This window comes from Canis lupus, chromosome 16 (genome assembly GCF_003254725.2).
Source record: "Canis lupus dingo isolate Sandy chromosome 16, ASM325472v2, whole genome shotgun sequence".
Lineage (NCBI taxonomy): Eukaryota > Metazoa > Chordata > Mammalia > Carnivora > Canidae > Canis > Canis lupus.
The window spans coordinates 42561448-42583546 of NC_064258.1; the positions used below are offsets into that span (position 1 = coordinate 42561448).

The following is a 22099-nucleotide window of genomic DNA, read 5'->3' on the forward strand; positions in this document are numbered from 1 at the left end:
GAGTCTCTCATGTTCTGTCTCCCTTTCTGGTATTTCCCACTCATTTTTTCTCCTTTCCCCTTTATTCCCTTTCACTATTTTTTATATTCCCTAAATGAATGAAACCATATAATGTTTGTCCTTCTCCCATTGCCTTACTTCACTCAGCATAATACCCTCCAGTTCCATCCATGTCGAAGCAAATAGTGGGTATTTGTCATTTCTAATGGCTTAGTAATATTCCATTGTATACATAGAACACATCTTCTTTATCCATTCATCTTTTGATGGACACCGAGGCTCCTTCCACAGTTTGGCTATCGTGGCCATTGCTGCTATAAACATCGGGGTGCAGGTGTCCCGGCGTTTCACTGCATCTGTATCTTTGGGGTAAATCCCCAGCAGTGCAATTGCTGGGTCGTAGAGCAGGTCTATTTTTAACTCTTTGAGGAACCTCCACACAGTTTTCCAGAGTGGCTGCAGCAGTTCACATTCCCACAGACAGTGCAAGAGGGTTCCCCTTTCTCCACATCTTCTCCAACATTTGTTGTTTCCTGCCTTGTTAATTTTCCCCATTCTCACTGGTGTGAGGTGGTATCTCATTGTGGTTTTGATTTGTATTTCCCTGATGGCAAGTGATGCTGTGAAGAGCTTTAAAAGGAAAATATCTGGGGCAGCCAGGGTGGATCAGCGGTTTAAGCGCCTGCCTTCGGCCCAGGGCGTCATCCTGGGGTCTCCGATCAAGTCTTATATCAGGATCCCTGTATGGAGCCTGCTTCTCCCTCTGCCTGTGTCTCTGCCTCTCTCTATCATGATAAATAAATAAGATCTTTAAAAAAAAGTAAAATATCATTTATGATTTCCTGACTACAGAGTATTACTTGTTTATTATATAAAAATGGGAACTTTCTAGAAAACATGAGGAAGAAAGTAAAAATTGTGCATAATTCTATTACCCAGAGATAGCTAATACCATTAATATTTCGATACATTTCTTATGGCCTACACACACACATATATATAAAGCAAAAAAGAAATATTATTATATATATTTATATAAAACAAAAAACCCCTGAAACAAAATTGATATCAGTTTATGTTAATTTTAAAATTGCTTTTAAAATTTAATATGTCACAAACATTGCTTTTAAGTAATAGAGTTTCATAAAATATGATTTTTAATGGATTACAGAATATTATGTGAATATGAATAAACTGGATATTAAGGTTATTTTAAAGTTTTGACTACTATACAAAACTTCTAATTAAGTATCTTTATATATAAATCTTTGTATATGCCTTTGACCATTTGTAGGATAAATTTCTATTTTTTTTTATGATAATGAACATTTATTGCGAGGTTACCATATTACTGGCCTGGTTGCTATTGTGTTTCCTTATATGCCTTATCTCATTGAGTTGACTCTGGCTCCTAGCTTCTAGCATTATGCTCACTTATTGATGAGGAAACTGAGGCTAAAGAGATTATGTGACTTGCTCAGGGTCACGCACCAGGGAATAAAAAGCTAAGAGTTCAACTTATAATTATCAACAACTATGAACAAAAGAAAAAAAAAAATCAAAGTTTTTCCTGAATGGACAAGAGCCACACAAAGTGCAAAGAGATAGCTGAGGGTTCATATGGGAAGCAAAGTATCATCTTCCTCAGCTTCTCCTTACTCCTTCAGTTTCCCTCTTTTTTTTTCTCTTTTCCTATATATTTAAATTCAACTTTGTTAACATATAGTGTAGCATTGGTTTCAGGGGTAGAATTTAGTGATTCATAGGATAAATTTCTATAAGAAGAATTACTGGAACTACTGAGCTATAGGGATGATTATTTTTTAAGTTAGGCTCTTTTTTAAAAAAGGTTTAATTAATTAAATAACTAATTAATTAATTAATTAATTTGAGAGAGAGAGAGACAGAACACATGCTCAAGCAGAGGGAGTGGCAGAGAGTGTGAGAGAGGGAGAAATTTAAACCCCACACTGAGCATGAATCCTGACCTGTGGTTCCATACCATGACCCTGAGGTCATGACCTGAGCCAAAACCTACTGAGCCATCCAGGCAGCCCTATTTTTTAAGGCTCTTAATTTCCCTTTATTATATTTCAACTAGAAATGGATGAGAATGATTACATCCTACATATATTTTTTTTTTCATCCTACATATTTTTAAATGTTGGATATAAAATTTTTAAACTATTGTTTTTTGGAATATTTAAGCAGAACCTGTACTTAGATTATGGAAATAATAATAGACATGGTCTGAGAGAAAGAATCTTGAAATATTTTTCAATTAAATTTACATAAGCATTATTCAATTTATTAGTTGCATGGATAGTTAAACCAATCAAACCAGCTAAGCCACTGAGTCATAGAGGGTGACTGGAAATGAGACTCTTTCCCATAATATTTCTTACAGAGGGTTATTTAGTTTCTGCTTGAACATTTCCAAGGACTGGGAGTTCACAATCTCACCAGGCAACCCTCAAACTTAGTCTTAAATTATGTAGGTCAAGCTTGTGTGTGTGTGTGCTTGTTCACCTTTGGGTCTTTGGACAAGATCCAAACACAACTCATAGCCAATTTACCATTTGTTGGTTTACATTTCCCACAAATTGTGTGTGTGTGCTTATCTCCTCCATATTTTAAAATTTACGTTGAACTAGGGACCATCCTAAAAGAACCTAACAAAATTATGGCACTAGATATAGGTCAGTTTCAAGTTACCTAATTATGGTGTTATGCTTGACTATGTTGGGCTGTGTATCTTACCACCTAGAATGATGAATTTGTTATAAGGAGAATGGCTCCTTGTACCACAGGCATTCCCTGCAATAAGGACACTGGGGATTGTATCATGTAAAAGTTCCTAGTATGTAGAATTCTTGGAAGAAACAGTATACTTGTGGGGTTGGCAAACATGATGATTTCTTAGTTACTGTGTTGTTTAGTGTTACTTTGATGATTTCATTTACATCGTTCTTATTTACAAATTATTGCACAAAAATTATCTTTGATTTCCCAAATAATGTTGTGAGATAAGTGTAATAATTATGTTATTATTATTATTTGTATGATTATCTTTTCTCCATTTTTTTCCCATTTTTTGAGTAAAGAAGTCAAATGTCTTGCCAAAGTTTACACAGCTAGTTAACTTGAAATGAAATCAGTACTTCAATTCAAGAACAGAATTTCTGATTACATATCTTGTGTTCTATTCACCTCTTAACATAATGTAGTATTTAGATGGTCCGTTTTTTTCTTACCTTGCTCATTTTTTTGGATTTTTTCTTTCTCATATTTTACGGATTCTTTCTAATTCTTTCATAGTTGATACAAAATGTTACATTAGTTTCAGGTGTACAACATAGTAATTTGGCAAGTCCATGTATTGTACTAAGTACAGTGCTATTACTATACCATTGATTATATTCCCTATGCTATACCTTTTATCCCTGTGACATATTCATCATGTAACTGGAAACCTGTATCTCCTACTTCTCTCTACCATTTTTACCTAGCCTCCTCTACACTTTCCGGATGGCAACTAGCAATTTGTTTTATATATTTAGCGGGTCTGTTTCTGCTTTTTATTTGTTTGTTTACTCATTTGTTATTTTATTTTATTTTTAAAAAGTTTTTATTTAAATGTCAGTTAACATATAGTGTAATATTGGTTTCAGGAGTAGAATTTAGTGATTCGTCTCTTACGTAAAACACTCAGTGCTCATCATAAGTGCCCTCCTGAATGCCCATCACCATTTAGCCCCTTCCCTACCCACCTCCCCCTCAGCAACTCTCAATTTGTTCTCTACAGTTATGAGTGTCTTATGGTTTGCCTCCCCCCCTTTTTTTCCCTTCCCCTATGTTCATCTGTTTCTTAAATTCCACATATAAGTGAAATCATATGGTATTTGTCTTTCTCTGATTGACTTCTTTGCTTAGCATAATGTACTCTAGCTTCATCCATGTCACTGTAAATGGTCAGATTTCTTTTACTTTTTTTTTTTAAGATAGAAAGAGGAATGGGATGGGGCAGAGGGAGAGGAGAGAGAGAATTTAAGCAGGCTCTATGCCCAGTGCAGAGCCCAACGTGGGGCTTGATCTCGCAACCCTGAGACCATGACCTGAGCAGAATCAAAAGTAGGTAGCTTAACCAACTGAGCCATTCAGGTACCCCAAGACTTCATTCTTTTTGATGGCTGAGTAATAGTCCCTTATATATATATTCCATTATATATATGTATATATACACATATATACCACATCATCTTTATCCATTTGTCATTGATGAACACTTGGGCTCTTTACATAATTCAGCTATTGTTGATATGCTGCTATAAAAATCAGGGTGCATGTGCCCTTAGAGTCAGTATTTCTGTATCCTTTGGATAAATACCTAGTAGTGCAATTGCTGGATCATGGGTTAGCTCTATTTTTAACTTTTTGGAGAAACTCCATACTGTTTTCCAGAGTGACCACACCAGAAAGCATTCCCACCAACAATGTAAGAGGGTTCCCCTTTCTGGGGAACCAGCATTTGCACCAGCATTGTTGCTTCCTGTGTTGTTAATTTTAGCTATTCTAATAGATGTGAGGTGGTATTCCATCGTGGTTTTAATTTGCATTTCTCTGATGATTGTTAATGTTAAACATCTTTTCATGAGTCTGTTGGTTATCTGTATGTTTTCTTTGGAAAAATGTCTATTCAGGCCCTCTGGGTATTTTAAAATCAGATTATTATTATTTTTTTGGTGTTGAGTTGTGTAAGTTCTTTATATATTTTGGATATAAACTCCTATTAGGTTTTTAATGCTTATTGATTTTACATGATTTTACTATGAAGTAAACATCTAAGAATTCTACATAGGCTTAGTATTTCTTTTTTTTTTTTAAGATTTTACTTATTCACAAGAGACACATGCAGAGAGAGAGAGAGAGAGAGAGAGAGAGAGAGAGAGAGAGGCAGAGACACAGGGAGAGGGAGAAGCAAGTTCCATGCAGGGAGACTGACGTGGGGCTCGATCCCGGGTCCCCAGGATCATGCCCTGAGCTGAAGGTGGCACTAAATTGCTGAGCCACCCAGGCTGCCCAGTCTTAGTATTTCTTAACCAAAGAATTATGTTCAAAATGCCAAGTGACGTGGGTCAGATAAAGTTGTTTTTTTAGAGAAGTCTGCAGTTGTGTATCATGTCCACATGGCCCAAGCCATTGTTTATTTCAAGTTTATACGATTTTATCAGCAGAAGAGAATAAAGGCCAAAACCTTTCTTGTTAGATTCAACTGCCAGTCACACTTATCAGAGAGAAAGTCTATTGCTAGAGAAATCACGAAAGGCAAGTGGTGACTGTATGCTGATATTGGGCATCTTTTGCTGTTGAAGAAGAGAGTAGATCAAGTTGGAGAGATCAAAGATGACCCTTTTTTTGTGTCTAATTCATATTTATTCATATGCATCTGCTGTATACTTATAAACAGTGGCATCTAGGAGATGGAAGACAGAGGGAACATAGGTATTCCCTGAGCCAGTTATGACTTTTAACTCCTTGAATAAGAGCACTGGAGTGAAGATAAAGGTCATGTTGGAAGTGAAGTATCAAGATTTTCATTAGTCCATGAATCAGAATTTTATTTCAACCTAACTCTTCATGCTGGCACCCTAGGGCATAGTAAAACCGAGTTCTAATCAAAACAGCATAATGAAATATAATCTAAAAAGGAATAGGTTTATAGGTTAGCTTTCAAAACAGACAGGTGTTTTGTTATTTTAAGAATAAAATTCTCTGACAAGTTTCTTTTGTAGTTGAATATGATCTATAAGATGCATTTTTTTTTTCATAGAACTACAAAAAGTCCCATAGTAAGGAGTTTAAAGGTCACATAAATAGAAATGAAAATGAGACTTGGAAAATCTTTCGAGTTAGAAGCAGTAGAGGGCAGAGCTAATATAAACTTTCTTAGGCATCAATATGCATTCTTTTTTATGTGGATGAACTGATTCAACTCAATTAATTAGTTTATTTGTTTAATTAGCAAATATTTATGGAGAACTATCTATGTGTCCAGAACATTACTAGGTTTTGGTCTTCTGTTGCCACAGTTGGAAAAGAATTCAGAAGGGAAAAGGTGATTGTGAACCGACAGAAATACATCCAGTGATTGTATTGAGCTATTTGCATAATACTATTTGCACTATGTCAGGGAACATTGTCTATGGAACTGGTGCCTTTATTTTTTAAAAATTCCATGATGCCAATAAAAATTCCATGATGCCAATATATACAACTTTTATAAGATTAAAATGCATTAAATGTAGACTATTTTTAAAACTGACAATAGCATGTGTTTACTTATACAAATTTATTTTATTTCCTGAAGTTTGAGTCTAAATCTTTGTCATTTTCAGAATCTAGCATTTCTCCTGAATCATTTTTAGTGTTCACAGTGATGCATAATATAATAATGACAGATGGTTTCCTATAACCCATACTCCTGCTCTGGACCTCCTTAGCACTAGGAGAATGACTGGCTACTATACCTTTGAGACACATTGAAGAATACTATGTCTAAATTTGTTGTTTCACTTTTTCCTTACTTGATTTATGAATTTCTGAAAAGTCTCTGAAAGGTAAACAACCCGATGCGTCTGATAGGCAGGTGTTTAGACCTTCAGAGGCAATTCTTCATGGATTCATAATAACCTTTCATAGCTCTAAAAATTCTAGATCAAGAGATCTAGCTAAGTTCATACGTGTAGAGGCCATAACAAATTACAACACTAGTTATAACACTAGTTACATTAGTTACAATAATAACTAGTACCTTGCAGATGGCAAATTTGTTTTGACAGAGATTGCAGAATTAATTTTTATTTCAGAAATAAGTATAAAAAACATGATCTTAGAATCAAGGAAATAGAGTGATTCAAACAGAGGGGGGCATGTTGTTTCGTAGGAAGGTGACTGGCTGGGCAAATGAGTTGGTAAACCTCATCTGTCCCTGCCTGATGTCTGATAACCTTTTAGCTGCATTTGGCCCCTCTGAGGGTAGGTGTGTATGTTTGTGGTTGACTGCTTTGACGTATTCCATTTCTATTTCAAAACACCACAAGCAAGAGTGTCTAAACTAATTTTATCAATTACACAAAAACACGGAAAGCAAATGTGGATACAGCAAGAAAGTCAGGGTTTTAAAGACATTAATATTTTCTGCTACCATCAATTTTTTAAAAAAAGCACTGAAACAAAACCAAAATATAATTTTTTTACTAGAAAAATTCAACACTCATATATAGAAGTTTTAAGAAAGAGTATTTATTAAGTAAAAAGTATATATATATTTTTTACAGCTAATGATATGCTTCAAATATACCAAAAGAGAAAGAAAATCAAAATGTCTTATTTCTGATACTTAGTACAAATAGTGTGCACATAGAACCAATGTGGCTGGCTGGTTTTCCAGTAATGATGCATTATCAATGTCAAGGAATAATTTATGTATAAACACAGTCTTATTGCTTTTATTCTAGAATTTACAGGAAAGTTATAAGCACAATGTAAAGAACGTTTTCCCTGATTCTCTTGAAAGCAAATTACTGATATGATGCCCTATATCTTTTAAATATTCTATGATATATTTCCAAAAAATAAGAGCATTTTCCTAGATGTCCTCAATATAACCATCAAAATTAGAAAATCATCACTGCTACATTACCACCATATAAAATGCAGACACCATTTAAGTTTGCCAATTGTCCTGGTAATATTACTCTTTACAGCAAAAGGATCCAGTGCAGAATCAAATGTTGTTTTCAGCTGTCATGTATATTTGTTTCGTTAAGTCTGGAAAAGTTGTTCCTCTTTCTTTCCTTAACCTCCATCATCTTGACACTTTTGAAGATTACAAGCCAGTTATTTTGTAGAATGTCCATCAATTTGGATTTGTGTGATGTTTCCCCATGATTACATTCAAGACATGCATCTTTGGCAGAAATATCAAACAAGTGACTTCATTCTTCTCATTGCATTCTACCCAGGGAAGCACAGTTTCTATTTGTCCCATTTCTGATAATGTTTTTTTTTTTTAAAGATTTTATTTATTTATTTGAGAGAGAGAGAGAGAGAGAAAGAGAGGCAGATACACAGACAGAGGGAGGAGCAGGCTCCATGCAGGAAGCCTGATGTGAGACTCGATCCCAGACCTGGGATCATGCCCTGAACCAAAGGCAGACGCTCAACCGCTGAGCCACCCAGGTGTCCCTCTGATAATGTTTCTGATAATGTTTGTTCACTTGATTAATATAAGTGTCTACTAGTCTTCTAAAGTTGCTCATTTTCCCTTTGTAATTAACAAGTACTTTGTGGGAAGTACTTTGAATCTGTGAAAGTATTGCATTCCTCAGCAAACTTGAATTAATTTATATACTTGTTTATATCCATATGGATTTATGTTTTTCTACATTATTCCATGGACTAGAATCCATTGCTACCATTATTTGATGTTTCATTCCCCCCACTGGCTTTTGCTCCTGGAAGCCCCTTAATTTGGCTTTTGATCTTTTAGCACATCTCAGTGTGAATGTCCTTTATACCTCACTTGAAATCTAAAAGTATACCAGGTTTCCCTCTTGCCCTACCTCTTGGATACCCTCTTTCCCTTGCTCAGCCCCTGGCACCCTGCTCTGGGCATTTCAGCTGCATTCCCTCCCCTCCTCTCATAAATGGCATAGACTTCTTTCTTGCCCAGCCCCACCTAATGGCTTTTGGGGTGAATCGTTCAGGAGGGGAAGAGGAAGACAGAACTTTTGTTGTCATGGTTGTCCTTTGGTGCCTCTTCTAGATCTTCATTAAGTCATTCAAAAATGTTTGAGCACCAATATTTTGCTGGGTACTTACTTTGTCTAGTAGATACAAAGATGGGTCACCCAGTTGACCCTTTGGGAGTGTAACACAGCAAGGAAATTAAAACATGAGTATAGCCATCTGGAATTAATGGAACTAGTGCTCAATAGAGGAATGAGAGAAGAGAAACAAAGTTGTCATTCTGCCCACTATTGCAAGGAAAGCTTTGGAGCAGAGGGTGCATTCAAGCAAAGAGAGGATGTTCCAGGCTAAGGCAACAGTATAGATTAGAGGCAGGAGAGTCTGAAAGTGTGTGGAATCTTTAGGGAATAATAAGTGCTTTAGCATATTTGGGATCTGGAGGAAAGTGGAAGGAAATGAGATGAATATATATTAAGATAAAAGCAGGTAAAAGAAAAATTGGTGCCTGATTAGAAGGACTTTGAATGTCATGTTAAAGTTTAAACTTTGCATATCAGATGAGATTTGTGTTTTAGAAAGATTACTTTGGCAGCAGTGTGGAGGAGAATCTGAAATTACATGAGAGACCAATTTAGGAGAATATTGTTCAACCTTTCTTCCTAACTGAGAGGCCGAGGTATGGCCTACAGTAGGGTCTTTAAGAGTCAGGGAAGATGCAGGAATTCTGTGTCTGAGGCAAAGACAGTGGTATGCTGGTAAACCAGCTTTCCGGAAAAATAAAAAGTCCTGATCTGCAGGACTTGCAGAATCTCTGAGGTGTACATAAATATGCCTACTATGGCTACTTTCAAGCTCCCAACATCTCATTACTGAACAGAATTAGGAAGAGATTAGCACGGTCTATTCTCCCAGCGAGTGCAAACTGGCTCTAGCGTACTACTGGGAGGCGAAGAGACTTTCCTTTAATGTGAAAAGAAGCGAAAAGAAGCCAAAGTGAGTGTCTTAGTCTGTCTAGGGTGCTATAACAAGCTGGGAGGTCCAAGACAAGGTGCTAGCAGGTCCAGTGTCTGGGGGAGGGGAGTGGGGCGCAATTTCTGATTTGTAGATGGCTGTCTTCTCACTGTATTCCCCTGTGGCTGAAGGGGAAGATTGCTCTCTGGGGCCTCTTTTATAAAGGCACTAATCCCATTTTCGAGCTCCAATTCCAAGGCCTAATCACTTCCCAAAGACCCTATCTCCCAGTACCATCACATTGGGGGTCAGGATTTCAACATATGAATTTCGAGAAGACACAAACATTTGGTTCATCGTAGGGACATAATAGGAAGTGGGTCAAAACCTTGATTTTTATGGAACAGGTCAAAACCTACTCTGCACCAGAAGTAGCTGAGGCCATCAAGCACTTGATGGGACTTGATCCAGGGAGCAGCAGGACATAGGCCTGGTTCCGGTTGCCCAGAGAGGAGATAGCGTGAATGACAAGCTGTGCCCCTGAGGGAAGGTTTTCTGAGAGCAGATTGACAAAAATCAGGAGCAAGCTCTGCTGCCCTAGAGGAATGTAGGGCTGTTGTACTAATCAGGAATGGAACTATGTGACGAAGCTCCTCCAGGGAGGGGTTCAGACCAGCGGCAAGCTAAGCACTCAGAGCCTCCTCACAGTATGCTAAGATATTGATTCCTTTAGGCCCTCAGAGTGATTTTTGGGGACATTTACACCATTCTCTGCCATATACTTCTGAGACAAGGAATAGCTACCAGTTTGAATTTGGGATAAGGAAATAAAAATAGCAAATAATAATGGGTAGTACTGAGCTACTATTGTCTTACAAACACCGTTCTAAATACTTTACATATATTGACTCTTTCATCATCCTTCATTGTATAGATGAGGGAATTTAAACGCAAAGATTAGCTTGTTAAAGTCACATAGCTGGTAGGGGGACAGCTATGGAATGAAGCATGATAGTTTGACTCGGTAGCCACACTCTGCAGGATACGTACTCTGTTATATTGGGAAAAGGGAAAAATGCAAGGAGGACAAAGTATTGATATCTCAAAATATTATCCCTTGTGTAAATTAGGTCAGTTCAAAGCCTGGCATAAAATAAATGTGCAATAAATGTTTTTTGAACAAATAAATGAAAAAACTTCTCTTACATCACTTAATCTTTTTGAAATGTATGTTTTATAGTGTTATATATGCCTGTCCTTCTTTTTAATGTTGGGTATCTCGGCATTACAATGATGTTGAGTAGTGCGTTGTATTTTCCCAAACAAGAATTTGAGATATACCAGAAGAATATGCATTTCTTCATTTTTGAAACATCGTGCCAAGTGTTTTGCTTCTGGACCAGGGAGCTCTTCTTCATCAGTAGACTTAATTAGTTCAATTAGTCATTTACAAGAGCTCTTTCTCTCTTGACTTATTTTGCCCTGAAGAATTACTTATGAGGCAGGCACGCCTGGCTGTTACTGCTGAAGCGTTTGTGAGGTGACAGTCAGTGCTCTAGGAGTCTGCCTTGATCTATGGGCAGGGTCCATATATCCTGCCTGAAACAAGTGCTCTGGGATCTGTCTTTACCTTCCTTTGAGTTTATTGTTTCAAAAAAGTCTGCTTTGTGGGAGAAGTCAAGAATGCATTGTTCCATCTCTATGACGAGAGGCAGATCTCCCACTAAAAGAAAAACTGCATTTTGAAAGGCTGAATAGGTTGGCACTTAAAAGGGAATTCCAGCTGGTTAATTTAGGGTGCTGAGAAAAAGATCCAGCATAAGAATGCTCTCTGGCAGTGGGCCCGTAGCATTTTCAACTGATTGTGAATTGGAGAGATTTTCATCACGTTAAGAACATCGCTTTTCACTATTGTGTTCTTCTGACATAGAAAACAAGTGAGGATATACAGGTTAGACCTGGTATCATAGCTACACTCATGAACATGATCAATGACAGTTGTATCAGAACCAAAGATGGCCTCATGCTTGCTGACATATCTGAAAAAAAAAAAAAAAACTGAACAAGAATTCAGAACTATTTCTACTCAAGGTGGTTTTTTAATCCTTGCCTTCTGTTTTTCTTTCCTTTTGTATCTTAGAAACTATTTTAAAACTATGGAGAGAGGTTTAGGTAAAAGCAAACTTCAGAAAGTTGTTAATTTCCTGTGTTAATTTTTTTCCCCAAGTGGCTTGACACACAAAAAATTTATATGACCAGGCAACTTACCAGGGCAAGCGTGGTCCTTGTGATGGCTCAGCAGTTCAGACCGCTTTAATCTTGTCTACCAACTCCATACAAGACCTCCACATTCTTGGATGAAGATAAAAAGAAGCTAACGGGTTGTTAGAAATTTTTCATGGTTTCAGCTTGGAAGTGACACATACCATTTCTGCTGCTATTTCATTGGCTAGAAGTTTTCTTGTGACCCTGTGTAACTGTAGGAGTCTGGGAAGCATAGTCTTCCATGTGCCTAGAAAGAAGAGAACTAGATATTGGTGAGCACAAAGTGGCAGCCGTAGACATGTTATCCAATGAAACTCACCAGACATCAGCATAATCCAAATGGCATGTAGTCTAAGTGAACATGATAAACTCCCAAGTTTGCTGCCACCCTACAAACTAAGTGGAACTCCTTCCATTGTGAAGTCCACTTCTTGTTTCTATGAAGCGTTAGAAGTTCCCAAGATGAAGTTCCTCTCACAGAATATCTGCTTTTTCCCTTTTCTCTTATTCTATGTTTTAGCCAAAGGAATGCTGCTCAAGTCCTTAGGCAGAGCCTGAATTCCTTTTGCAGAAGCTGTAGCCCTGGGAACTGATATATTCATCAACACCTCCAGATGGGAATTACTTCAACTCTGAATCTTCCGTGCACTATCGTAAAGGTATCCAATGTTGTTATGATGTGGTTGGTCTCAATACCATTTGTGCACATTTTTTCTGGGTTTCCTGACATGGTTGTAGGACTTGTCCCTTCCCCCCACCCCCTTGGGGTGACTGTCTACTTAGTCTCCAAAGGGAAAAGACAAATTTAGGGATGACTGGGGCAGGTATTGGTGTCCAGGAGATCCAATATTTATTCATTCCATTTCTAACATACTTTATGGTTTTGTGTAAATACAAGTTTCTGTCTGCTATCATGTTCTTTCCTTCTGAAGAACTCTTTTAATATTTCTTATGCTCCAGTGTGCCTGGGTGGCATAGTCAGTTAAGTGTCCAGTTCTTGGTTTTGGCTCAGGTCGTGATCTCAGGGTCATGAAATTGAGCTGAGTGGGGCTCTGCACTTAGTGTGAAGTATTCTTGAAATTCTCTCCCCCCGACCCTCCTGCTCATGCTCTCTTTCTCAAATAAATAAATAAATAAATAAATCCTTAAAAACTATTTCTTATAGTGCAGATTTGTTGGCAATGAGTCTTTTCAGTTTTGCTTATCTGAGAAAGTCTATTTCTCCTTAATTTTTTGAAAGACATCCTTAGAATAGAGCAATGGGTTGACAGTTTTTTCTTTCAGCACTTTTAAGCAGTACCCCATTGTATTTTGTGTTGCATGTTTTCTGATGAGAAGTCTACTATAATTTTTTCATACTGTAAGGAACAGTAAAGGGTCCAGGATTTTACTCTACTTGCAGGCTACAAGTTTAGCTCACTACAGGTTCATCGAAGCTGGCAGATGATACAAGACTCCTGAGGGAGAAACAAAGAATTTTATTACTCATGGCACAGAAAGTAGCATGAATACCAGTATATTTGCATGTGTTCCACTTGCCCCCAAGTCCTACAATGACAAGGCAAATGGTCCCAGAGGGACCTCAGGAGAGGAAACCTTAATTTAGGGGAACCAAATCTTTTATAATGAGGAGTAAGCCTGTTTGACCTTTGTTATGGAGAGAGACACTGTATCTTCTATGACTGGAAGCAAACCTGCTCTTTGCTATAGCAGGAGACAGCATTTCTGTCTTAAGTTGTTTTGTATACAATTATACAGATAGTCTGTAACAATAGGCAATCAGTGCCTCCCTTTGTGAGACATTTAGAAACAAGAGACAAATGGAGAGTTGTCTCCCAATTGAAAGTATTTCTCCCTTTTTTCTTGTCTTTAGGATTTCCTATTTGTGTTTTGTTTTCATAGTTTGAGTATGAGGTGCCTAGGTGTGCATGCATTTGTGCATACACATGTGTTTTGTTATTTATTCCAGCTTAGTTTTCTCTGAGCTCTTGGATCTGACATATTCTTCATCTTTATTACTATGTTTTTCATGCCTAGAACTTGAATCTGATTGCTTTTCCTCTCACCCCCCCCATCACCCAAAATATAATGACATATAATTGACATATAATATTGTGTATGTTTAAGGTATACAATGTGATGATTTGATATATGTATATATTGTGAAATGATTACTACCGTAGGGTTAGTTAACACCTTTATTATCTCACATGATTACCATTTGTGTGTGTGTGTATGTGTGTGCATATGATAAGAATATTTAAGGTCTATTCTCTCAGAAACTTCAAGTATATAACATAGTATTGTTAAGTATAGTCACCATGCTGTACATTATATTCCCCAGAATTTATTCATCTTAAAACTGGAAGTTTATACCCTTTGACTAGTATCTCCCCACTTCTCCTTGTGTGTCAGCCCTTAGTAGCCACCATTCTATTCTTTTTCTGAAAATTTGTTTTTTTTTAGATCCCACATACAAGTAATATTGCACAGTATTTTTCTTTCTTTGTCTCATTATTTTACTTAGCATAATTCCCTCAAGATCCATCCATGTTTTGGGTGGCTGGGTGGCTCAGTGGTTGATCATCTGCCTTTGACTCAGGTCCTGGAATTAAGTCCCTCATCAGGCTCTCCACTGGGAGCTTGCTTCTCCCTCTGCCTATGTCTCTGCCTCTCTCTCTCTCATGAATAAATAAATAAAATCTTTAAAAAATCCATTCATGTCTCAAAACACACACACACACACACACACCATATTTATGTGCATAAAAAGATGGAACTTTGCCCAATAATCTTTTTAAGCAATTTCTTTCCCTACCTCAGAGATACCATATGTAAATGCCTCTCAATATAAAGCCATATGTAAATTGCCTTTGGACCTGTCATGGGTTGAATTATATACTCCAATAATTCATGTGTTACAATTTTAACCTCTACTTACCTCAGACTGTGACTGTACTTGGAGACAGAATGTGACTATCTGGAGACATAAGACAGAGATGTTTAATGCTCTGTCAAAAGGTAATCAAGTTAAAATGAGGTTTTTAGGTTGGGCCCTAATACAATATGGCTACTGTCCACTTATAAAGGGAATATTTGAGCAAAGACAGGCACAGAGGAAAAATAATGTAAAGACACAGGGAGGAGGAGCACCTGGGTGGCTCAGTCAGTTAAATATCTACTTTTGGCTCAGTTCATGATCCCGGGATCCTAGGATTGAGCCCCACTTGGAGCTTCCTGCTCAGCGGAGAGCCTGCTTCTCCCTCTGCCTCTGCCCCTCCCCCTACTCATGCTCTCTTCTGCTCTCTTGCTCTCTCAAATAAATGAACAAAAAATGAATCTTAAAAAAAAGAAAAGCACAAGGAGGAGACAGTCACCTGTAAGCCAAGGTGAGAGGCCTGGGACAGATCCTTTCTTGACACTCAAGGAAACAATCCTGCTGATACCTTGATATTGGACTTCTAAACTTCCAGAACTGTGAGACATGGGTTTAAACCATGCAGTATGTGGTACTTTTTTTTTTTTTTTTTTTTTTTAACAGCATCCTTAGAAAACTAGTGTAGGAGCTGTAGGCATATACTTCATTCAGTTCTTAGTGCTGCATAGCAAATTACCTCAAATCTTTAAGACTTAGAACAACCATTTTATTACGTTAATTGATTATTTAGGTCAAGCACTCAGACTGGACAGTGTGGATGACTTGTCTGTATTCCATAACATCTCCTCTTCAGCTGGAAAGACTAAAGAGACGGTTGAATGGAATCAGCTGAAGCCTTCTTCATTCACACGTCAGATCTGGGGCTGGGACAATGCAAAGACTGGAGCTACTGAGCACTACAAATGGCCTTTCCATGTGGCTTGGTTTCCTCCTACATGTGGCCTTTCCATAACATCTTAATGGCTTTAGGATAGTTGCCCTTGCGTGGTGGTTCAGTACTTCAAGCATGAATGTTCCAGTGTATGAGCAGAAGTTGCATTACCTTGTAGAACCCATTTTGGGAGTTAGCCAGAGTTACTTCTGCCATTCTCCTTTAGTCTAGGTAGTTACAAACCTGTCTAGATTCAAGGCTGAATGTGAAGGAGGGCAATGTGTGCAATGTTTTAAAACATTCTCAATTTCCTGTAACTATTTCCTCTGTAAAGACAGCTGTGTTTAGTCCAAAATATGTTATTCTTTAATACTAGTCTTTGCAAGCCTTAGTCCACATGAGGTTAGAGAACTAGGGTAAGGTCAGACTAAATAATGTCTAAAAGCCAAGAGGAGAAAGCTAGAAGTGATTAGGTCAGAAAATGAAGATTGGCTTAGCTTTTAAGAGAAAATATATGATGTGCAATGAGTGGAACATTTTATCTTCTTTATAAAAAGAAGATCAGATGCACCAAAGTTATTCTCTGAGAGTGTTAATGTGGGAGACCTCACAAATCAACATCTTAATCAAAGCCTCATGCCCTAAGCTAAGGGAGAGTTCACCTGAGCCAGAAGCTCACTTGACAGAATCAGAAATACTGAAACTTACCTGTCAAAAATTTGGTTACAACTTGCAGTTTTCTGTAAAAGTCAATGCCAGATCTATGCTGATGAGAATGAATATATGATATACCCAATGTGAAAAAAAGACTCCTGATGTACCTGTAAATCAACCGAACACCTGGGCAGGGTGATATGCTAGGTGTTATGGCACATACTGAGATGTGTTAGGATATCTATTCTTTTGTTAAGTAAGTTATCATTTAGGCACCAACGTGGGTCCTTTGGTTGTTAAGCATCCAACTCTTGATATTGGCTCAGGTCATGATCTCAGGGTGGTGAGATTGAACCCACTTCGGGCTCTGTGCTCAGCAGCTGAGTCTGCTTGAGATTCTCTCTCTCCCTCTCCCTCTGCCCCTCCTCTCCACACTCAAGTGAGCTCTTGCTCTAAAATAATAAGTAAATCTTTAAAAAGGAATTAAATAATAGAACAATCCCCATAATAAGCTGAAATAACAGAAGTACAGAAAGTTAAGCATCTTAGCTAATAAAGGCTAGAGCTATGTTCTGATTCTGCTGTTTATTTTAAGCAAGAGCTCTTGCTATTATCATTAGTGCCTTTTTAATGAGAAATTAAATGATACACTGGACTTGTCTTTGAAAAACAAGAATCAATTTGACCAATGGCTTTTGATTATAAAAGCAGGAGGCACGTACAAGGAAGAGCTATCATGTTTCAAGACAGTTTTCATCTGTCTAAAGTGAAGAGTACCAAACCTAATTTTGAGTGAGTAGAGTGTGAGAGTCTCTGACTTTCAGGAAAAGGATTCCAGGTATGCTGGGATACTCTTTGAATATCAATTTGCTCACTTACAGTTCACAGCTTCCATTCTACTTAGGTTGGAGCCATGTCATTTGTACTGGCTGAGGCTGAATGTTGTAAAGTCATTTATGTGAGTTCTGGGATGAAGCTTAGACTGAGTTCATGTTTTCTCTTCTCTGTCTTGGTAGTGAGACCACATGCTGAGATGTGAGTGTCCATCACCTGGCTTCCTGAATAACTAGGTCAAGCAGAGGCCCTCTGACCTGTATTGGACTTGAGTGAGAAATACATCTTTACTGTGTTAAGACCCTGATAATTTGGGGGGTTAATTTGCTGTTATGGGAAAATATGGCTTATCATGACTAATGACTAAATATACCAAATAATTCTATGAAAGGTCTGAGAAGCAAAACTAGTGTTGAGAATAATTGGAGAGTAGGAACTATACTTATCCATCTCTAAATAATTTTTAAAAAATATTTCAAGTTATACCTTATTATAAGATAATATAAAATGATAAGCAGCTAATACTTGATCAATGATAATGTATTATACGTTAATCAATATGATATATTTCAAACAGAGAACTTGGTTTTTATAGATAAATCTCAGGGAAATGTCTGGTTCTTCTGCTTCAGCTGATCTCTCAAATTTTCTCTCTTCCCTACAAAGTAGAGATGTTGGGGCTCTTGCTATAAAATGCAAGTCATAATTATCTAGCTGGTGAGAGTCCCCTGAATTGCAGGAACATGCAGAGGAGAGGCAAATCAGCCCTAAAGAGCACCCCTTGTTAATTCAACCTAATTTTTAGGGAAGGAACATTCACAATTTCAGAAAAATATTTTAAAATGAATGATGCAGTTCTACTTTTTAGAATTTCTTTCCTAGACTATTTCCATGTTTCTACTACCAGTAAAAGCTTAGTGGGTTTAAAAATAAGTGAAGGAGAAAGAATAGCTTGCTTTCTTACTGAAAGATAGTCAAAAGTCAAATTCCCTGCCTTTCTGTTTTACCAAGAGATGATACAAGACATAAATGTATTTCAACTCTGCAAATTTGCTGTGCAGTATAATTTGATGTTTGAAAGATCTTCCTTGGGATCTCATCCAAAGAGTTGAGTGACTATTTTATTAAAAGGGCCTCTTCTCTAAGGTGATATTTTGAATGGATCTTGGGGACACTGGGGTATTGTAAGTCTCTTTTTATAAAATCTTGGATTGGCCTACCCATATTTTCCTACTTCTAGGGATTACCAGAAGCTTGAAAACAAGTCTTTGTCTAATGTAGACAACTATACAAATGCATATGTCATTAAGTTATAAGTAATATAGGAATGTTCCCTGGCTGATTATGAACTTCTCCAGCAGACCTGACTTCTGGGTTTATAATTTAAGGAGAGATACACCTAAAATGTATGTTAACTGAGGTAGATAAAAGGAAAGTTTAGATTTGTGTTTATGTATTACTCTCTGTGGTGGAATATTTCTTTTAAACATATGTTTGGTTAGTACTTGAGAATGTTGGGGTTGTACAGTGCTATATTGACAAGTCAATACTCCTAAAAATATTATATTACCATTTTCTCAGAAAGCACATGGACATAGGCTACTACCAAAAAAATATTGTCAGTTTTTGAAAGGCAATGTATCTTCATTCATAATTAATATGTATGTGCAGGTATGACACCAAAGATGTAATGGTAATAATTTTTGTTTTCCAATGCAAATGCCTGGTACTGCTGCTGCGGCATTGGCACGTAAATAAATCAGGCCTAGTAAATCCAAAATCATTCTCCAGGCAGGGATTCTACTAAACTAATCACCCAAGTAAACAACACACCACAAAGAGTAATGGGGAAGCCTATGAAATCTGAGGGAGTAGGGGGTGCTTGCTGGGAAGGAAGCAGAATCGACACATGATGGGTCACCCATTATTAAATTTGGAAGACAGATCAAAGTTCCTTTCCAGCCTAATTAGATCAAACAAGGTGCTATTTGCTGTTTGTATTCATTTCTGAAAGACAACTAAGTTTATGATGAAATATCTTTGTAATATATTCTGGGAGACAGGATGCTTCGGATGCTGAATGTTGGCAAGGACTAAATTGTGGTAATATTCTATTATAGATCCTGGGCAGGGCTTTTTAATTCTGTAATGAATTCAGGAAAGAATATAATGAGGTTGCCTTCTACAAAGCATGATGTGACTGGGTGAACAATACTTCAACATTCCAAAGATGGGGGATATGGAGCCAAGGATAAGCCAAGAGATGGGGGCATTTCTGTAGCTAAACACCATCTCTTTCTCAGTTTTGCCAACAACAATTCCTTCTGACCTTCCGGTTTTATTTATTTATTTAGTTTTACACTAATGTGCTTAGCAGCAGTTTTGGGTAATGTATTCACATTCTCTACACAGAACATAAATCCTGCAGATTTTTAAAAGTTGTGTTTAAGACTATAGGCTTATTTCTATCCAGATATAAAAAAAATATCTCTAATGATGTTCATTTAAGGCATTACCTCAGCTGAGGCCTGATTATTATACTACCTTTCAGGATTTGAGGGGTGGATTGATCTACCAACCCCATATTATAAGTCAGCTTGTTCAGCAGTGTGTGCTTCAGCAAGATTTGGCTCGGGTAGGGTCAGAGAAGCATCATGATGTCTTTTGGAACCCACTGGGATAGGATTCTAGTCTTGGCTCTTTCTTGGGGCAAATAGACTGGGCCAAGGTTTTTTGTATCTAAAGTAAGAAACTGGACTAGGTGTTCTTGAAGTTTCTTTCACTTCCTATAATCATGATGAGATCATGGAAGCCTCCTATTTATTCCTCCCTATTTCCTAAGCACTTTAGAAAGTCTTATATAATAATGGTTTCAAAAGTACAGGACTGAAAAAAAAAAAAAAAAGTACAGGACTGGAAGGGACTCTGAGTAGAATCTAGTCCCTTTTCCCAGCCGGATTTAAGAATTTCAGATAGACGAAGTTTCGATCAAGTTAAAGATATTGGGGAGATAAAAATTAATGAGTATATGTTGAACATTTACCACATTAATTTGATCCTCAGAACAACACTGGCAGAGGGTTGTTACTGATCTCTTTAGCAGCCAGTATTCTTGGGCTTGCTGCTGAGCAGTGTTATTTGGTGGGCGAGGTGTGGAGCTGGGGTTCGCACCCAGTTCTGTCTACTTCCAGAGTCAGAGCTCTTTGCCCTAAGCAGCCCCCTTAAAGAATACTAATTGAAATAAGTTCTTCTCAGTACAAAAAATTTGCTAGTAAAAACATTTCATTTAAATGACTATGAAGTGAGAAAGATATGGGACTAATACTATTCCCCTTGTACAGATGTAGATAGTGAGGTTTAAAAAGGTTATGATGTATCCCAGGTTATGCGTATGTCAGTGGCAGCATCAAGGGTGAAGCTCTAGATATTTTCTCCTTGACTTTCCTTTCTCTATTAAGTGTAGAAAAGTCTCGTTGAGAGAGAGTCTAAGGTAGGGGTGAGATCATGTCTTTGAAGCCTGAGCTGGGAGGGTGGAGTGGTAAATGCTAGCAGTCCTTTCTGTATGTGTGCTTTGTTTTTTTTTTTTTTTTTTTTTTTAAAGATTTTATTTATTTATTCTTGAGAGACACAGAGGGAGAGAGGCAGAGACACAGGCAGAGGAAGAGCAGGTTCCACTCAGGAAGCCCAATGTGGGACTCGATCCCAGGTCTCCAGGATCAGGCCCTGGGCTGAAGGCGGCGCTAAACCACTGAGCCACCCAGGCTGCCTTGTATGTGGGCTTTGAGTCTGTTCTCTCAGCTCTGAAATGTATATAGCAATGGGTACCTCACAGTATTGCTATGGGGTTACATGAGATAATACTTGGGCAGAAAAGGGGCTCAGTAAATATTGTTTCCCTTGTCTTCCAAATGGGCTAGGTTTGGATAAAAACAGACATCAGTGGCTCATCTTTACAGTGATGTTATTATGGCTGGAAATGGAATATACTGATTTTTCAGTTTATTGAATATAGAAGGTCTTCATTGGGCCGCATTTGGAGTGTCCAGGACACAGTCAATTTATAGCCATGATTACAGACACAAAATGATTTTCAAAATAATTCATCCCCATTGAATTAAAAAAATGATATACACTATTAGTTTCAGGTGTACAATATAGTGATTCAGCAATTCTATACATTCCTCAGTGCTCATCAAGATAAGTATATTCTTTTTTTTAAAAAAGATTTTATTTATTTATTCATGAGAGACACAGATAGAGAGAGAGAGAAGCAGAGACACAGACAGAGGAGAAGCAGGCTCCAAGCAGGAAGCCCGGCGTGGGACTCGATCTTGGGTTTCCAGGATCACGCCCTGGGCTGAAGGTAGATGCCAAACTGCTGAGCCACCCAGGGATCCCCAGATAAGTGTATTCTTAATCCCCTTATCCTATTTCACCCATCTGTCCCCTCTACCCTCTGTAACCATGAGTTTGTTCTCTATAGTTAAGAATATGGTTGTTTGTCCTTTTTTCTTCTTCATTTGTTTTGTTTCTTAAATTCAACATATGAGTGAAATCATATGGTATTTGTCTTTCTTTGACTGACTTATTTTACTTATTTCACACTGTACCCTCTAGATCCATCCATGTCATTGCAAATGTCAAGATCTTATTCTTTTTCGCGGCTTATTCATATTCCATTATATATATATAATGTATATATATATATATATAATATATATATATACACACACACACACATACACACACCATATCTTCTTTATCTTTTCGGCTATCAATGGCCACTTGGGCCGCTTCCATAATTTGGCTATTATAAATGACACTGCAATAAACAT

General features: G+C 37.5%; 2 long non-coding RNA genes across 2 annotated transcripts in view; one reads left to right on the forward strand and one right to left on the reverse strand.

Moving 5' to 3' along the window:
- The window catches only part of LOC125752672 (uncharacterized), a 34497-nt gene extending 16892 nt beyond the window's left edge, over positions 1-17605 (forward strand). The window contains exons 2-3 of the long non-coding RNA XR_007402748.1: positions 12488-12626; positions 17447-17605. This is a non-coding gene — a long non-coding RNA (uncharacterized LOC125752672). The remainder of the gene's footprint in view (positions 1-12487; positions 12627-17446) is intronic.
- LOC112675171 (uncharacterized) lies at positions 10959-12368 on the reverse strand. The gene is made up of 3 exons (XR_003145791.2): positions 12287-12368; positions 11971-12214; positions 10959-11741 (listed from the first exon to the last, which is right to left on the reverse strand). It is a non-coding gene; the product is annotated as an uncharacterized LOC112675171 (long non-coding RNA).
- Positions 17606-22099: the final 4494 nt, after the last annotated feature.